At 39.3% G+C, this 15,996-nt stretch overlaps 1 protein-coding gene across 10 annotated transcripts in view; it reads right to left on the reverse strand.

The window, feature by feature from the left end:
- The window catches only part of Immp2l (inner mitochondrial membrane peptidase subunit 2), a 964,149-nt gene that overhangs the window by 94,782 nt on the left and 853,371 nt on the right, over nucleotides 1-15,996 (reverse strand). The window lies entirely within an intron of this gene.

Here is a 15,996-nt window from a genome sequence, read left to right on the forward strand (position 1 = left end):
GAAGACCCGAGTTCGAAACCCAGCACCCACATGGCAGATAACAACTGTCTGTAACTCTAGTCCCAGGGAACCCGACAGCCTCTTCTGACCTCCGAGGGCACTGCAAGACACAGGTGCACTTAACTACACGCAGGCAATGCACGCATATATATAAAGTAAAAATAATAAATAAAATTTTAAAGAAAGAAGTCACTCAAATAAACAATACATTTAAAAAATGCTTTTACATCCTGTAATAGTTAATGCATACATTGGATATAATGCATTCACAGATTCCAGCTATCTTCCTAGAAATTATGCCTATTGTAATTTTTCTTCTTCTCCAATTGTATTGTTTAATTTCTTTATCTTGACAACATCCAATGCTGGGTGATAAAGTAAAGTGAAGATAAATGATATCCTAGTCCTCCTTATTTTAGAGGAAATGTTTCTACTAATTTTTTAACCTTGGAATGATATTTAACGTAGTCTTTTGCTAGATGATGCATTTAATTAGGGCCACAGAGCACCTTCTATTCTTAGTGTGCTTAGAAACTTTAAATAGTAAATGGAGATTAAATATTCTCAAACACGTTTTCATCATGTAATGAGATGTGGGCATCCTTTTCTCCTTAAGCTGTTAATCAAGTGAACTGTGTTTTATACTTTCTAATGTTAGAGCATTTTGTTCCTCTAATAAACCTTCTTGTTTACAATTCTTTTTTTTTCTTTCTTTCCCCTTCTTATTTGTATGAAATTATAATAATTTTATTGCTAAAATATTTACCCTCTTTCCCCCGTTTTTCATAAAGTATTTGTTTTTGCAATGTGAAATACGTTTTTCTTCATTTTTGAAATCTGTAAAGGGTTATCTTAAGTATTATATTTCTCAATAATCCATATGTTCTCCTGTCTAATTTCTTTAATAGTTTATTGATTTTTGAGAATGTAATGCATACATACAATGTATTTTGCTCATATATACCCTCACTCCTCCCCACAACTGTTCCAAGGTATCCTTCTCACCCTTCACACCTTCATAATGTCATGTTCTCTCTTTTTATTTTTAATACCCTACTGATTCCAGTTTATGCTGCCTGTATACTCCCAGGTATGGGGCCATCCACTGGGGCATGGTAGACCCACCAGGGGCTGCTTTCTTAAAGAAAACTGACTCTCCCTCCACCCAGAGGCCACTAGCAGTCAAAAGCTCCTCAGTCAGAAGTGAGGGCTCATGCACCCCACCCCACTCCATGCTGGAATGTTGTTTGCCTTGATCTTGTGCAGTCAACCACATCTGCTGTGAGTTCATGAGTGCAATAGTCATTTCATGTCCAGGAGATATGGTTTTGGTTCTGCTCTCCCTGAACTTTGGCTCTTAAATCATTCTGCCTCCTCTTTCACAATAAATAGTCCCTGAGCCTTGTGGGGAGGAGATGTGATCTAGAGGTCCCATTTGTGGCTGAGCACTCCACAGACACTTACTCTATGCAATTTGACAAGTTGGGAGTTTCTGTGTTAGCTACAATCTACTACACAAAGGAACTTCTCCAATGAGGTCTCTGAGTTGCACTAATAGTAGGCTGAAAGTTGTGAGCTCTTCTACATGGGCTCTTGGCCAGATTTACAATACCAAACGTGTTTCCACCTGTGGATTGGGCCTTAAATCCAAGCAGAAATTCGTTAGTTACCTCCATAACACTCATGTCACTATTGCCCCCTTGTGTATATTTTGCCTTGCCAGTTGTTACTGTAGCTCACAAGGTCACATCTGGGTAAGACTGCTGATGCGCACCCCTACCCCACTCTAGCATCCTATATAGCACCTTCATGTACTATGAAAGCTAGCCAGCAGAGAGGAAGCTTAAAACTACTTTGAGATTTCATCTTATAATAGTCAGAATGGCTAAGATTAAGAAACAGGACAAGAAAGGCTGGCACAGATGTGGGAAACAGAGAACCTTCATATACTATTGGTGAAAGGGAAGACTAGTGCATTTACTGTGGAAATCAAAACTCTAGAAGTAGATCTACCATATGATGGCGCTATATGGGCATATACACAATGGAGTCTATTTCCTACAATAGAGACATATTCACCCATATTCATAGCTGCCCTATACACAATATCCAGGACATAGAAACAGCCTAGATGTCCATTACCTGATGAATGAATGCTGAAACTGTGGTACCTACAAACAGTGAAATTTTATTCAGCTGTAAAGAAAAATGAAATTATGAAACTTGCAGGTAAATGGGTGGAACTGGTAAACACTATACTGACTGGGGGAGGCCAGACCCAGAAAGACAAACATTGTACATTCTCACTCATATGGACCCTAATGTCGAATCTTTTAGATTTGTGAGTTTAACTTCGAGTACCTGCACCATCCAGGAAACTAGAACCATTGGTGGGGAGGGGAAGAAAGGGTTTGAGGGAGGAAAGATAGTAGATTGTATTTTATCAGCTTCACATATACATTAATATAAAAGAGTTTAATTGAAATTATCTTACATAGGGGACAGTGGTGTTCCCAGAAGCCATGGGCTATTGCCGTTGCTCTTGCTGCCCACCAGAACTTGATGGTAAGACCCTATTGCTGATAATACAACACACTTTGGCCACTTTAGGACATGGAGAAATAAAGATGATACTGAACAGTATGTTTCCTTCATCTTTTTTCTTTTATCTTTTTTCTCCCTTCCCTTCCCTTCCCTCCCCTCCCTTTCTTCCTTCCTTCCTTTCCTTCCTTCCTTCCTTCTTTTCTTTCTTTCTCTCTCTCTCTCTCTCTCTCTCTCTCTCTCTCATTTCTTTGTTCAGACAGGATCTCAAACTGGCCCCAACTCTTGTTCCTCCTTGTCTTAGCCTTCCTGAGTGCTGGAATTATAGGCATGCACCACCACACCCAATGACACACTCAACTTCATGGATGATTGCTTTTGAGTTCCTTCTACTGATAAGAATATAGTGAGTTATGCTACACTTTTCACAATAGAGAAGATATGGAACAATTCTAGACATCCATCATCAGATGAGTGGATAAAGAAGATGTGGTATATATACACAATGGAATTTCATTCAGTTATAAATATGGATGAAATAATGATATCTTCAGGAAAATGGATGGAACTAAATTAAGCGAAAGAAGCTCAATGCAAGAAGAAAAATATTGCATTTTTTCTTACATATGGAATCTAGATCTGAATATATATATGTGTGTGTGTGTGTGTGTGTGTGTGTGCAGGACATGAAAGTAAAAGGGGGCTAAGAGAGGTGAGGAAGAGGTCTATTGGGAAGGAGGAGGAAATAAGTAAGGGTAATGGAATCCATGTGACATGAAAGCAGAAGGGGCTTTGGGGGGAGAAAGTGGGGAACAACAGGAGGTGGAGAAGAGGATGGGTGGGCAAATAAGAACAAAGTATAATGATATATGTGTATGAAAATGTCACAGTGAAGCCTATTACTTTGTATGTTAAACAAAAATTAATTATAATTCTTAAAACTACCAATCAATTAAAAGAATTGCCTAAGGTGAAGATTTGCTAAGATACTTTGGTGTTGGAGTGTGCATCTCATTGGTAAAGGGTTGGTGTAACATGCATCGACAAGATTACTAAAGAAGTTCCAAGTCTGCAAGATTTGTGAATAGGCCGAAAGAGTTAGCATGCCTCTCAATATACGCCCACTAAAAATGATGTTAGGAATGATGTCGAATATTGGCCAAGGAGAATGGTCAATATTTTTTAAAATATTTTTTCTCAATATTGCATGAGCATATTTGTTTTGTATTTAGGATTATAATTCATTACAATTTTCCTTCATATTCTGAAAATTCATCTTTGTCATGTATTTTCACTCTTAGTGATGGAGCTATAAGATACTCTTCAACATATGTACTTACCTACACTCCTAAGAATAAAAGACATTAGGGAAATTTTCATTTCTCTTTTTCTGCTCTTCCTACAAAGTCCATGATAGATAATTATAGTGAAGTAAAAATTACAAGGTAAGGGGAGAGGGAGACAGCTCAGTAGTAGAGCACTTACTTAGCATGCATAAGGCTCTGGGTTCAATCCCTAGTACCAAAAGAAACTCCATGATGATTATTTGGTAAAAAGAGATATCTGGCTCCGAATACCACACTTTTAGAAGTGAAGAAAAAAGGAACCCCAAATCATCATTTTTGGGGGGTTCTTCTTAAGAGGGGTTGGAAAGAGGTGATAGTAGATATACTGATCTCAAAACAGATAAATGGATAAATGATCGGTTAAATTCAGTTTGCTTCTAATGGTTCTCACTCACTATGATGAAACACCTCAAAGGATTCACATTTTGGCCTTGAACTGGGACCGACCAGGTGATTTCTGTGGAGCTAACCTGTTCCTTTGGAAAAAGTTTTCCAGTGCAGGGCTGGTTAGGATACCTTCTGGGGAGAAGAGGGGATTTCTATAAGGAAAGCCTTCCACACTCTAAGAGCTTTGGTTTTCAAACGGGCTTCATTTTTCACAACAGAGGTGTCATGGAGTGTGCTGTGAATCAACTGCAGTGTAAGTAAACTCTTCTTCTACATTGTCTTCAAAAGCCTGCAAGACATGGGGGCATCTGCACTTTATCTCTAAAGGCAATGTTGCTCATCTCCCAAGATGTTGGAAATCATAGACCAGAGATCAGAGCAAACATACTATAAACTTCTGACATATTTGATGTATCAGGTTTTAGGCAAGGAGAAGCCCCAATTTAGGAGGAATGGGGTCTGACAGTAGGAGAGGAAAATTAGGTAGGAGATGGGTCAGGCAGAGGAAGAACAAAACTCAGAGATCTAGGCTGCTAGATCCAATAAATAACCAATAGAAAAACTCACAGGCATTTCCCTGGCATTCATAAACACTATCTCATAGAGCTTAATGAAATTAAAAATAAGTTACATAAGATAGTTAAATACAGTATGGTCTCTATTGTTACCTCATAGTTTTATAATGTGAATTGGCATACAATTAGTAAATGGAAGAACAATATCAGAAAAGAACATGCCATATTGTTTGATATACAATTTATTAATATTTTCCCTAGAAACAAGGGGCAGCTGGATAGAGTATGCAATGACACACCTAAACCTTTACGATCAGAGTACTGTCCACGATGCCTGTCATTTCACTCAGGGCTCCCTGGCTCTGCATGTCCACACTCTCAGTCAGGAAAAGAGATTACTGTCACTCTTCAATGCCCTCCTTCACTTTGTCTTTATCTTGCTGACATAACTGAACAGTTTCAACTCCCCCTTCTCCCTGCTGAAATTAAACTACCTTCAGCATCTTCAAGGCTACATTTGTCATGTAGCTAATAGGAACTTAGGCTTTTTTAAATTGGGCTAGTATTTTTACTAGGTGTAGTAGTTTGAAGAAGTGTTCCCCCATAGGCTCCAAGTATTTGAACACTTGGTCCCCAGTTCATGGCACTGTTGGGGAGGGTTATAGAACCCTTAGGAGTGGCCATGTTGGAGAAAGCACATCACTGGGGGCAGGCTTTAATAGTTTAAATCCACATCCCACTTTCAGTATGCCGCCCTCCGCTTCCTCTGTCTGCTTGAAGATATGAGTGTTCAGCTGTCTGCTCTGGCTGCCTCCTGCCTCCATGACCCGTTACCATGATGGATTCTTACCTGTCTGGAACTGTTAGCCCAATAAACTCTTCCTATAACTTGCTTTGGTCATGGTGTTTTATCACAGCAACAGAAAAGTAACTAATACGCTAGGTTTTTAAAACTTCTGGTTTTGTTGTTACAGCTCCGTTTGCAAGGCTGAATGAGTTTGAGTGCCTGAAGCCCATTCCCCCCAACCATGAATTCAATTATTTTATAATGTATGGTTTTGAAGAGTTGGAGCATCTTCAGGACCACACATAACACGTTTCAGAAACAAATTTGTGATACATGGCTAATTTATTTGTCATATAATTTTTGGTTCTAATGACTTCACTTAATAGAATTTGTTCTGACTATTGGTTATTGAGTTATCTACATATAAACATTCCAAATCTCCGAAGAGATCTGAAAATTGCACATTTCCAAATCTCTTAGGAGAGGTCACTTAGATAGCTTAATTGCTGAGACACAATCTAAATGAGGGCTGCTTCCAACTCTTTTCTGGCTTTTAACAAACTTGTATTTGAGTCCAACCCTGAAGGGCTTTACTTGACAAAAATTAGGAAAACAATATAAATGTATGTGACCCAGAAAAAAATGGTTTCTCTTTTCTTATTTGGGAATAGGAGATTTTCATGGTTAGAATAGGGGCAGGAAATGGAATCACCTCGATTTATCATTTTGAATCCCTTTTTAACTGTTTCCTTTATGAAAACTGAGAATTCATATTTCTTTTAAATTTTGACTCTGTCAAAAGAATACACTTAATAGCTTATTTTCTAGTGCCACTATCAAGAGGACAGAATCACCACTAATTAGAGATTCTGATGAATTCAGAGCAGTTGGAATCAGAAATTTCAGGTGATACGTATTCAGGAGGTAAGACCTGGTGTTTTGGTTCCTGAAGCTTTTCATGAAACTTCTGAAAATTCTCATAATTAATTAGGCCACAGGATCTACGAGAAGAAAGAGAAACGTGGTTCTGCTTGCCTGATTGGTGTTTAAAATAATTTCATTAATGAAGCATTACCTGGAAGTATTAAGAGTTATTACATTGCTATCGGTATTTCTTATAACATTCATTTTGCAAGATACAAAACTGATCCTTCGATCTTCCATGTGACTTATTTATCCGATTAAGCAATATTATTGTTGTTTATCAGTGGGATAGAGTTGCTTAAATATAACCATGCTTATCACAGACTTGATTTTAATACAATTAGGGAGAATGAAAAATGTTTCACCCATAGGAAAAAATATATTCTTGAACCCAACTCTTTTAATGCCTTTAATTTCAGTATGGGTTTAAACAGGTTCATTTTTATAAAATTGGCTGTTTACCTGTCCAGCCTAAGATTTCAGTGTTATACCTCTCCTGACTCTCATTTTCTCCCCACTCTCCTCACACTCAGCTCATCCACTTGGAAAAGGTCCTTTACCATCTAGTCACTGAAGACTTGTCAGTCTAGATCTTGCATACCCCCTCTGTTCACTCACTTATACAGGAAAAACAGCAGCTAGCACCTTGACTGCTCTTTCTCCACCAATTAACCATGCACCTAATCAAGTACAATGTGCTCTGTGTCTGCCTCATGCAATTTCCAATGCCATTTCCTTGGTTCAATTCCTTTGGGTTGCAGGGATGGCAGATTATTATCAGTTATCTCCTAGTCTTCCTGCTTAGAGAAAAAGCCAGGCTGGCTTTTCTAAAGCACAGATTCCTGGAAATGACCTGATTCCCTAAAGTCTACTGCATCACATCAGTAACACAGACTTGAAGTCATTCGATCAAATTGGTATCTACTTATTCTCGTATCAGTGCTTGAAGAGACTCTAAATGATTACTCATGTGTCAAACCCTGATCCACACGTGAAGTTTACTAAAGCAGTGAACTAGTGTACAGAGTCCCTGCCCCATGGTCTGTTAGTGGAAGAAAGTAGAAAACAGTTGCAGCTGGGACCGATGGTGTAGACCTGCAATCCCAGCTACTCAGGAGAATGGGCAAGGGGACTTCAAGTTCAAGGCCTGCCTGTGCAAATCAGTGAGGCCCTACCCACATTAAAAAATAAGAAAAGTAAAAGAAGAGGGTTGGGATATAGTCTAGTGGTAGAAAACATATGCCAGACCCCAAGTCAATCTCTAGTACTGAAAAGAATTAAAAACTAGATGAGCACATATATTTAATCAAAATAAGTATTTCTCAATAAAAATACTTAGTAAGTATTATTAAGAAAACTGCCTGGCATGGTGGGACATGCTTTTAATCCCAGCACTCAGCAGGCAGAGACAGGTGGATCTCTGTGAGTCTGAGGCCAGCCTGGTCTACGTAGTGAGTTCCAGGCCAGCTGGAACTGGGAGACCCTGTCTCAAAAAAGACTGAAGAAAAAAAAGAAATAATCAACATGTGCAACATCACTAATCCAAAAAAAAAGGTAAATCAAAGTCATAATGAGAAATCACCTCATTTTAGTGAAAGCTACTATTGAAAAGACAAAAAATAGCACATGCATGTTAGGGTGTGGTAAAGGAAGCCTTTGTACTGGGTGGTGGTAATTTAAATTAGTATAGCCATTAGATAAAACAAATAGAGGTTTCTCAAAAATTTCAAAGAAAATTACCATATGCCTAGCAATTCCATTCCTTCATTCAGCAGGTGGCAGATACCAGAGGCTGAGGGGAGAAGAGGAGGTATGGGAGAAGGGAGACTATGCTTAGCTGTAGTTTGTAGAAATATGATGTTAATAGCACATAGGCACCAAAACTGTACTATAGATTTAAAAAGCCAGAAGAAAGCAGGTGAAATAAAGAAATAAGCACTGAAGGAACAGAAATGTTTCAACTGATTTAAACATGCAAAGAAATATCACGTTAGCCCTAAATGTGTATACTTTTTATATCTTTATGTATTAGCTAAAATAAATTTAAACCTTAACTAAAAAAATAGACTTTCAGAACTTATAGGTGCCATGAATAAACTACATTAAGACTGTTACAGAGAATGACTTGGAACCTTGCTTTATTAGAGTAGCTAGGGAAGGCCTCAAGGAAGGGATGAGTAAAGTCTTGAATAATAAGCACAAAACAAAAAAACCTAACAGCAGGCAAGAGCAGAGGAAGGTATGCTTAACAGTTTTAGAGAAAATAAGCATAGTACGCTTCTAAAATCCTTGTGCTGGTCTGGTATATCTTTGATAGCACAATTTCATAAGTGCCTCAATCCCTCTGGTCCCATCTTCTGAGTGCATTTTCATTTCAGCAACACTACTCTACAGTGTGACTCTATTCTTTTTTCCCACTCTTCTAAATTATTTTCTTGATGGTGGGTGCCCTTGGTTGTTATATTCCTTGCCTGCCTGGACCAGTATTTGCTTATTTCTGGCTACATCTCCCATTCCATGTCCCACCTCTTCAGCTCTCAACTCAAACATTCAGCTCTGTGGCAATCTGTATTCATCCTTAATTATAATGACTTCCTGCTCAGAGAACATACATGCTGCCCTATCCCACCATCAATGGACATCTGCCCTTGTATGTTAATGGTTACCTAATTCTTCTTATTCCTGGATTAATTGTCCAATTGATGGATTACCCCAGTCTCCTCCTTCATTCCCTTGCTGTCTGTCTCTTGGCCACATCTTTTCTACAGTTTCACAAAGGCAAAGAGAGGAAGTAAAATGCAAATTAATCAAGTTTGATCATCGTGAGAGGCTTCCATTAAAAAAAAAAGGTTTGATAGAAGACAAATCAAAGATGGTTTTCTTTGTTCAGATAGATGCAAACCTCTGAAGACTCTTCAGTCTAACTCTAAACACTCATTCAAAAGCCCCACTTTCATACATACAGTTGCATAGCATATAGTTACTACTTGCCTGATTCCAAAGGGACTCAGAGAGCTGAATTGTTTCTAAAGCAAATCTACAAGATAGACTAATGATGCTATAAACTCTGAGGAATTTAAGTAAAGAAATAGCTGGTTATTTCCTGTGAGAAGACGGGGGGAGGGCAGTGAGTCTCATCCTTAATTCCCTTGTAGTTAATATGAAGCCATCTGCATTTATGCAGGGTCATTCCCACATAGACACAATCCTTCGTGTACAATGTGCTGCTCAATACAATGGCACTCATTAGCAAATGTACAAACATTTCTGTGAATATATTAAAAGGTTTAAGAGAAATTAGCCTTTATTTATAATTAGAAAATATCAGTGAAAATGTATTTTATTTCATGGGCTTTTCTGAATATATTAAAAATTAACAATGAAGTACATTCCCCCATCCCAGTTAAACTTCCTCATAGGAGTTCAAAACTTTTCATTTAATGCACTGTCTTGACCTTGTAAAAACCCTTTTGATGTGTTTTGTGGCAGGAGATATTTCTAGAGTTATTTTTATATGTACACTACAGTAGATGCTCCTTTCAAGGTGCTCGGGATAATGGAAAGGTATTGAAGGTTTATTAATATTTTAATGGCTAATTGTTGCACTAGGGGCACACAGACAGACAAAAGGAATTATTCCATGAACGGGATCTTCTGAATGTACCAGGTTATAGGGTAGATAATAGGATTCCTGGAAGAACAGCCTTTGAGAAACAGTCTAAGAAAGTGCCAGGTCCCTGCACAGAACATGCCACTTTATGGCAGAATGAATGACTATCTGGGAAAATCACCACCCTATTAAAATTATGATGGCCTCACAGGCCCTATTTGTCCCTGGTGGGATTCAGAGAGCACCAACTTCATGGGACCTACGTTGTACTCCAAGGGTCTATCAGGGATAGTCAATTTACCTACCATCAACCTCAGGCAGAAGACTAAAATGTTGACAGAGAGGAGCTGAAGAAAACTGGGACAATAGGAAAGGGAAATGAATCTTTTGAAGATTCTAATGGTAATAATCAGTATTTCTCAAAAAACAACCCCTTGGCTGTTTCTATGATTTCTGTAGAAGAATTCTCAGAAGATGGAGGCAGGGCTCTTAACAAAAGGCATTTGCAGCTTCTTTGCTACAGGGCAAGGCTTCCCATCAAGGAGGTCAGGTCCTTGAGAGGAGGGGAGAGGAAAGCAAGACTCTACCTAACAAGACAGCGCAGGGCTGCTAGACGAATGGAAACCTCTTAGAAATGGAAGATCAGTGCAAGCAGTTTGACTTAGAACAGGGACACTAGGCTGTTAGATTTCCAACTCTGTCACTTTTAGCTATGATCTTGGGAGTTACTTGACTCAGCACAACAGAAACAAGGATAATAAAAACACCTACTTCTCAGCTTTATTTTAAATGGGTCCACACTTAGAAGAGTGTCTGATACTTATTGTTACAAAAACATGAGAATATAGTCTAAAGGACTTATTAAAAACAGGAACAAAAATTGCTGGAGAGATGGCTCAGCAGTTAAGAGCACTTGCAAATAAGAGCTCTTACAGAAGCCCCAGGCTTGGTTCTCAGTGTTTACAAGGCATGCCTTACAAAGATTTGTAACTCTGGTTGGAGGTGTTTTGACACTTTCTCTGGCCTCCATGGGCACTTGCATGCATGCGGCCCACATTCAGACAAGTAGATACACAGATACACATAAAATAAAATAATTAAAACAATTTAATAAAGAACACAAAACACAACAAAGTTACTATTGGTCAGGTACCATTGGTCATGTGTTAGTCTATTGGTTTCACACATACCATCAAGTGCAATCTCACAATAACCCTGTGAGGCATATGCTCATATAATCTCTACTTTACATATAAAGAATTTAAGACACAGAAAGCAGTCTTAACAACCAGGACCTGGACTCAGTGCTTGGCATCAAAATCCATGTGCTTGATTACAAGCCTGGACTTCCTCTCTGGTATTTAGGAGAACACCATCTTTCAGTAAATAGGGGACCCATGCCCTCTAATTTGTAACAATGAGGAAATTTGTCAGTATACCAAACCTCCTCAAGCTGCCTGGTTTGCCTCAGATGATTATTCCTCAATAATCAGAGCCCAGACAGGGAGGGGGAATGGAGAGGGAGAGGGAGGGAGAGGGAGGAGTGTTCATTAACACTCCCTAATGGAGGGAGGTGAGGAGGATCATAGGCTTACTTGGCTCAAGAGCCTGCAGAGGATACTCAGGAGTCCCCCACCCCATCCCATCACCACCTCGTTTATATGATGTAACCAATTGAGGGTGGGAGTCTTTCCAACCTTTGCAGTAACTAGGTGAGATTCTCCTCCAGGCTGGCACTCCATAGCAGCTGTTTTGACACAGGCCCCCTCCTAGTGTAACTGTCAGTAGGTTGCCTAGGACTCTTCAGTTATGAAGCATTTCATAAGTCATCCATGCTGGGGGTAGTTTTATGTAATGCAGCTGCTTTTAATTTGCCTAGAGGTTTTTTGAGTGGTATAGTTGCCTTGTAATCAACTGTGCTCTGGTAAATAACCCAATAAACTCACTGGTTCACCAAGATGGACTCATAGGGAATCCCATCTTTAGTCCATTGGTGCCCAAACTATCTGGCCTGAGTGGATGTGTTCTTATGTCTCCCCAGGAAAACTCCTGCAGCAAAGGCCTTCACCTCACTGTTCTGAAAACTCTTCTCTAGTGTCAGGTAAGAAGATTCAGATTCTGCCTTCTGGACCCTTAAGAACAACTTCACTAATACAGTTCACTAATACTGCCATCCTACAGTGTATGCCACAGTGGCTTCAAGAATAGCACTGTTACCCAGGAACCCTGCCCCATGATGGCTGACCACTCTGTAGTGGCATTCCTGCAACAGCCACTGCCAACTCAGCTGGAGTCCCCTTCAGTAAATGTGATGCCAGATGTGGGCAAATCCCATCTTTAGAGGACTGCTACTAGCAAATGATTAGAACCACTGGGTGGTGGGAGGGAGTGCATCCTTTTAGCATTCTTGGCTTTGGGCAAGGCTCACCAGTGGTAATTTCTCTTCCCTGCCCAGAGCACCTTAACTGCAACATGATAAGACCAAATAAGTCTCCTCTGTTCAGTCCACCTAGAAGCTCCTCAGAACCCCTGTGTGGAAAACAGCCTGCTCAGCAGACCCAAAGGAAGCCTCAGGCACTGTGTTCTAGGAACCAACTGCAGGCTCAACTGGCACTCAGGACTGTGCAAAGAACACTCCAGCTAAAATTAGAAGATGCATGTGCCATATTAATTTTTTCTCCTTGTCCTTTCAAATGCACACTACTCTTAAATACAGTTTCTTTTTTATATATATTATTTATTATTTTATTTTGTGTGTATGCTTGTATTGCCTGAATATAGGTAAGTGCACCTGTGTCGTGCAATGCCCTCAGAGGACAGAAGAGGCTGTGGGATCCCCTGGAACTGGAGTTACGGACAGTTGTTAGCTGCCATGTGGGTGCTGGGATTTGAACCTGAGTCTTCTGCAAGAACAGTCAGTGTTCTTAACTGCTGAGCCACCTCTCCAGGCCCCAATACAGAGTTTCTTAAAACTACTCAAATTTAACTTCAAATAAGTGGGAGCAGACAGAGTCCAGACATGTATTGATTTATGTATTCCCAAGGCAATATGTATTTCCCATTTAACAAGGCCTAAAAAGATTTCTGGTCATCTTAGGGCAAGGTTTCATAAGAGACTGTCAAGCGGAAAAAGTGGTATTGCTAGTTTAGTTACTGTATGCTAGAGAGCCAAGGATTTTTCCTGCATAAACAAATGGAATGCTCAACCTTTCAATGGTTTAAGTTCCATATACTGACAATGTTCACAATTGTCTGGGAATATAATCTTGCAACCGCTTAAGAAAAGAGCACTAAATCTAACCCCTAAGTGGCCACAAAACAACCAGGTTTTCAGAAAATGGTAGCAATGATTCATTAGAGTGCTCTTAGCTAAAACCATACCGAAGCAGTGTCTCAGTCTAATCATAGAGTGCTTTACATGGAGAGCCCTGTCTGAACACTAAAAAGCATCAGGCCTTAAGTACCAGGTGCAGAAACAGGTTAAATTTGATCTCTGGTCCATCGCTGTCTTGCAACATAAAGCTATAAGAACCATCTTTAGACCATATTTCCCAAAGAGCTATAAACCAAAGCACAGTCGCGTCACTCTGTTAATAATAGCACACCACTTGACCTCTTTCCTTGAGAAGAGGCCCAGCAGCAGGGTCTGCTCAGGTGAGTCAGACCTGACTCAAAGGGGATTTAGCCAGTCCAGGGAGCAATCAGGCAATTGCTCAGTGGAGATTAGTTAGCGTACTCTTTTTTTTTTTCTTCCCTCTTAAATTTCTGCACTACTCTTCTTTAGATTAACAAATCATGACACTGGGAAAAGTAACCCCAACTGTATATAAATAGCTACTTAAAATGAGGATAACATTACAAACAGGCACATTTTCTTCTACACTTTTACAATTTAAATTACTTCCCTTTGTCTTTGGTAACTGTTGGTGTTTGAGGTTGTCTGCACCAGACAGCATGTCATGGAGAGGGCATGCTGAAAAATGCTATGTGTGCCATAGGAAGATCCTGTATGGTGTTCAATCATTTCACCAAGACTAAAACCCACTAGTGTACATAAAAGGGAAAAGGTATTTATGAGGGAAAGGACTTTGCAACCATTGCTTGGCAAAGCGTTAGTTACCCCAAACATTTTTGTTGAAAGAGTAAGTCCTGAATGTTTTAAACTTTAAACACAAGGATTTGGTTTTAGTTCAAGGTCATTCTTAAAGGAACTGTTAAAATATTTTTCAGTGTTTGTTCAAATATTATTCGTTTTAAATTAGAAGTGCTGAAGAATTAAAATACCATGTGATGCTTTGTTTCCCCCTTTGCTTCTCTTTGTTACTTGGAAGAAAGAAAGCACTAAATGCAGAGTGAGTGAGTCTAGAATTTGAGCAATGGCTCTGGGAGAGACAAAGGGCTCCCAGGCTTCCCCAGAAGATTCTGGAGCTTCTAATAAACAAGAACCCCTTGTCAGTGAGCTCTCAGAACCCCAGGAGAGCAAAGTCACCTTGTAGTTAAAAACAAAATAAGGCCAAACACACAAACAAATACACTCATTGAAAAAAAAAAAAAAAACTTACTGAGGAAAAACTTATAAAGCTGTTACAACACCATTCTCTTGCCAATAATACATCATCTATAATTTACATAAAACATTACATAATGAGCCGTGACTATGCCTATGTCTCTGGGTAAGTCATCTTTAATCTGTACCCTGTGTATATTCAAAATGGGTGCCACAGTCGTCAGTAGCCCGCACTCCAGAGTAGCTGGCACTGACAGTCACAGGAGTCAACATTCCACAGATGTTCATGTCATATCCTTGAAATATCACCAGAATACCCGGACCACAGAGTCAGATATGAAAGGATTTTCCTTTGGTAAAATGAGTGGTATCTGAGAGAGGTAGATTCCCAGAAGGATTTCACATGTCTGTCTGCCTTCTGGAATAAGAACCCAGTAGCCCAATGACCCAATAGCCCTGGAGGTCTTGAATTTTGGTTGTGTGACCTTATTAACCTAGGCCACCAGAGAAAACTGGGACGCCTCTGAGTTCTGCTTCTATAACTACTGTGTTCTCTGGAGGAAAGCTTTCATTAAAGGTTATTATCAGAGTTCTTAATTGGGCAAGGAAAAAGAATGAGCAAATTGTAGACTAGGGGGAACAGACCGCAACTTCTAGAAGTTTCTTAATTTAACAAGAAATTTGACAACTATAAAAAACTTGGCTTAAGAATTACTTTCCTGGGGGCGGGAGAGATGGCTCAGTGGTTAAGAGCACTGACTGCTCTTACAGAGGACCCAGTTTTATTCCCAGTACCCACATGGCAGCTAATAACCATCCACAACTCCAGTTCCAGGGGAACTGACCTCTGCATGCATTGCATGACACAGGTGCACTTACACACACACATACACTCATACATATAAAATAAAAATAATAAATACAATCTTTTAAAAAGAACTACCTTCCCAGTCAAGCATATTTTTCTTTTCCTCAGGTTGAAACAAATATTTTTTCCCTTCTACTTCTCAGCATATCCAGGTGTCTACTTTTTCTATCACACTGCAAAGGACTGATATTTTTATTTATTTGTTTGTTTATTTGTTTATTTATTTATTTTACTGTTGTGTATTTATTTATTTATTATTTATTTATTTTACTGTTTGTCTTCCTTACTGATTGCAGGTTTCTTTATATTTTCAACCATTGAGTAGGACTCATGTAAACTTCATCTTCGTAACATTACAAGATTGTGCTTGCTGAAATTTGCAGTGATGAAGTTAACATTTTTTTCATGTTAAATTTAGGGGTAAGAAAGCACAAAAGTGCTGAGGTCTAAGTGTCACTAAAAATTTCTAGAATTATCTCCATGGGGCTTCCTCTCGTCAGCGTGCCACTCA

This window comes from Nannospalax galili, unplaced genomic scaffold (genome assembly GCF_000622305.1).
Source record: "Nannospalax galili isolate Female #2095 unplaced genomic scaffold, S.galili_v1.0 scaffold273, whole genome shotgun sequence".
Taxonomy (NCBI): Eukaryota; Metazoa; Chordata; class Mammalia; order Rodentia; family Spalacidae; genus Nannospalax; species Nannospalax galili.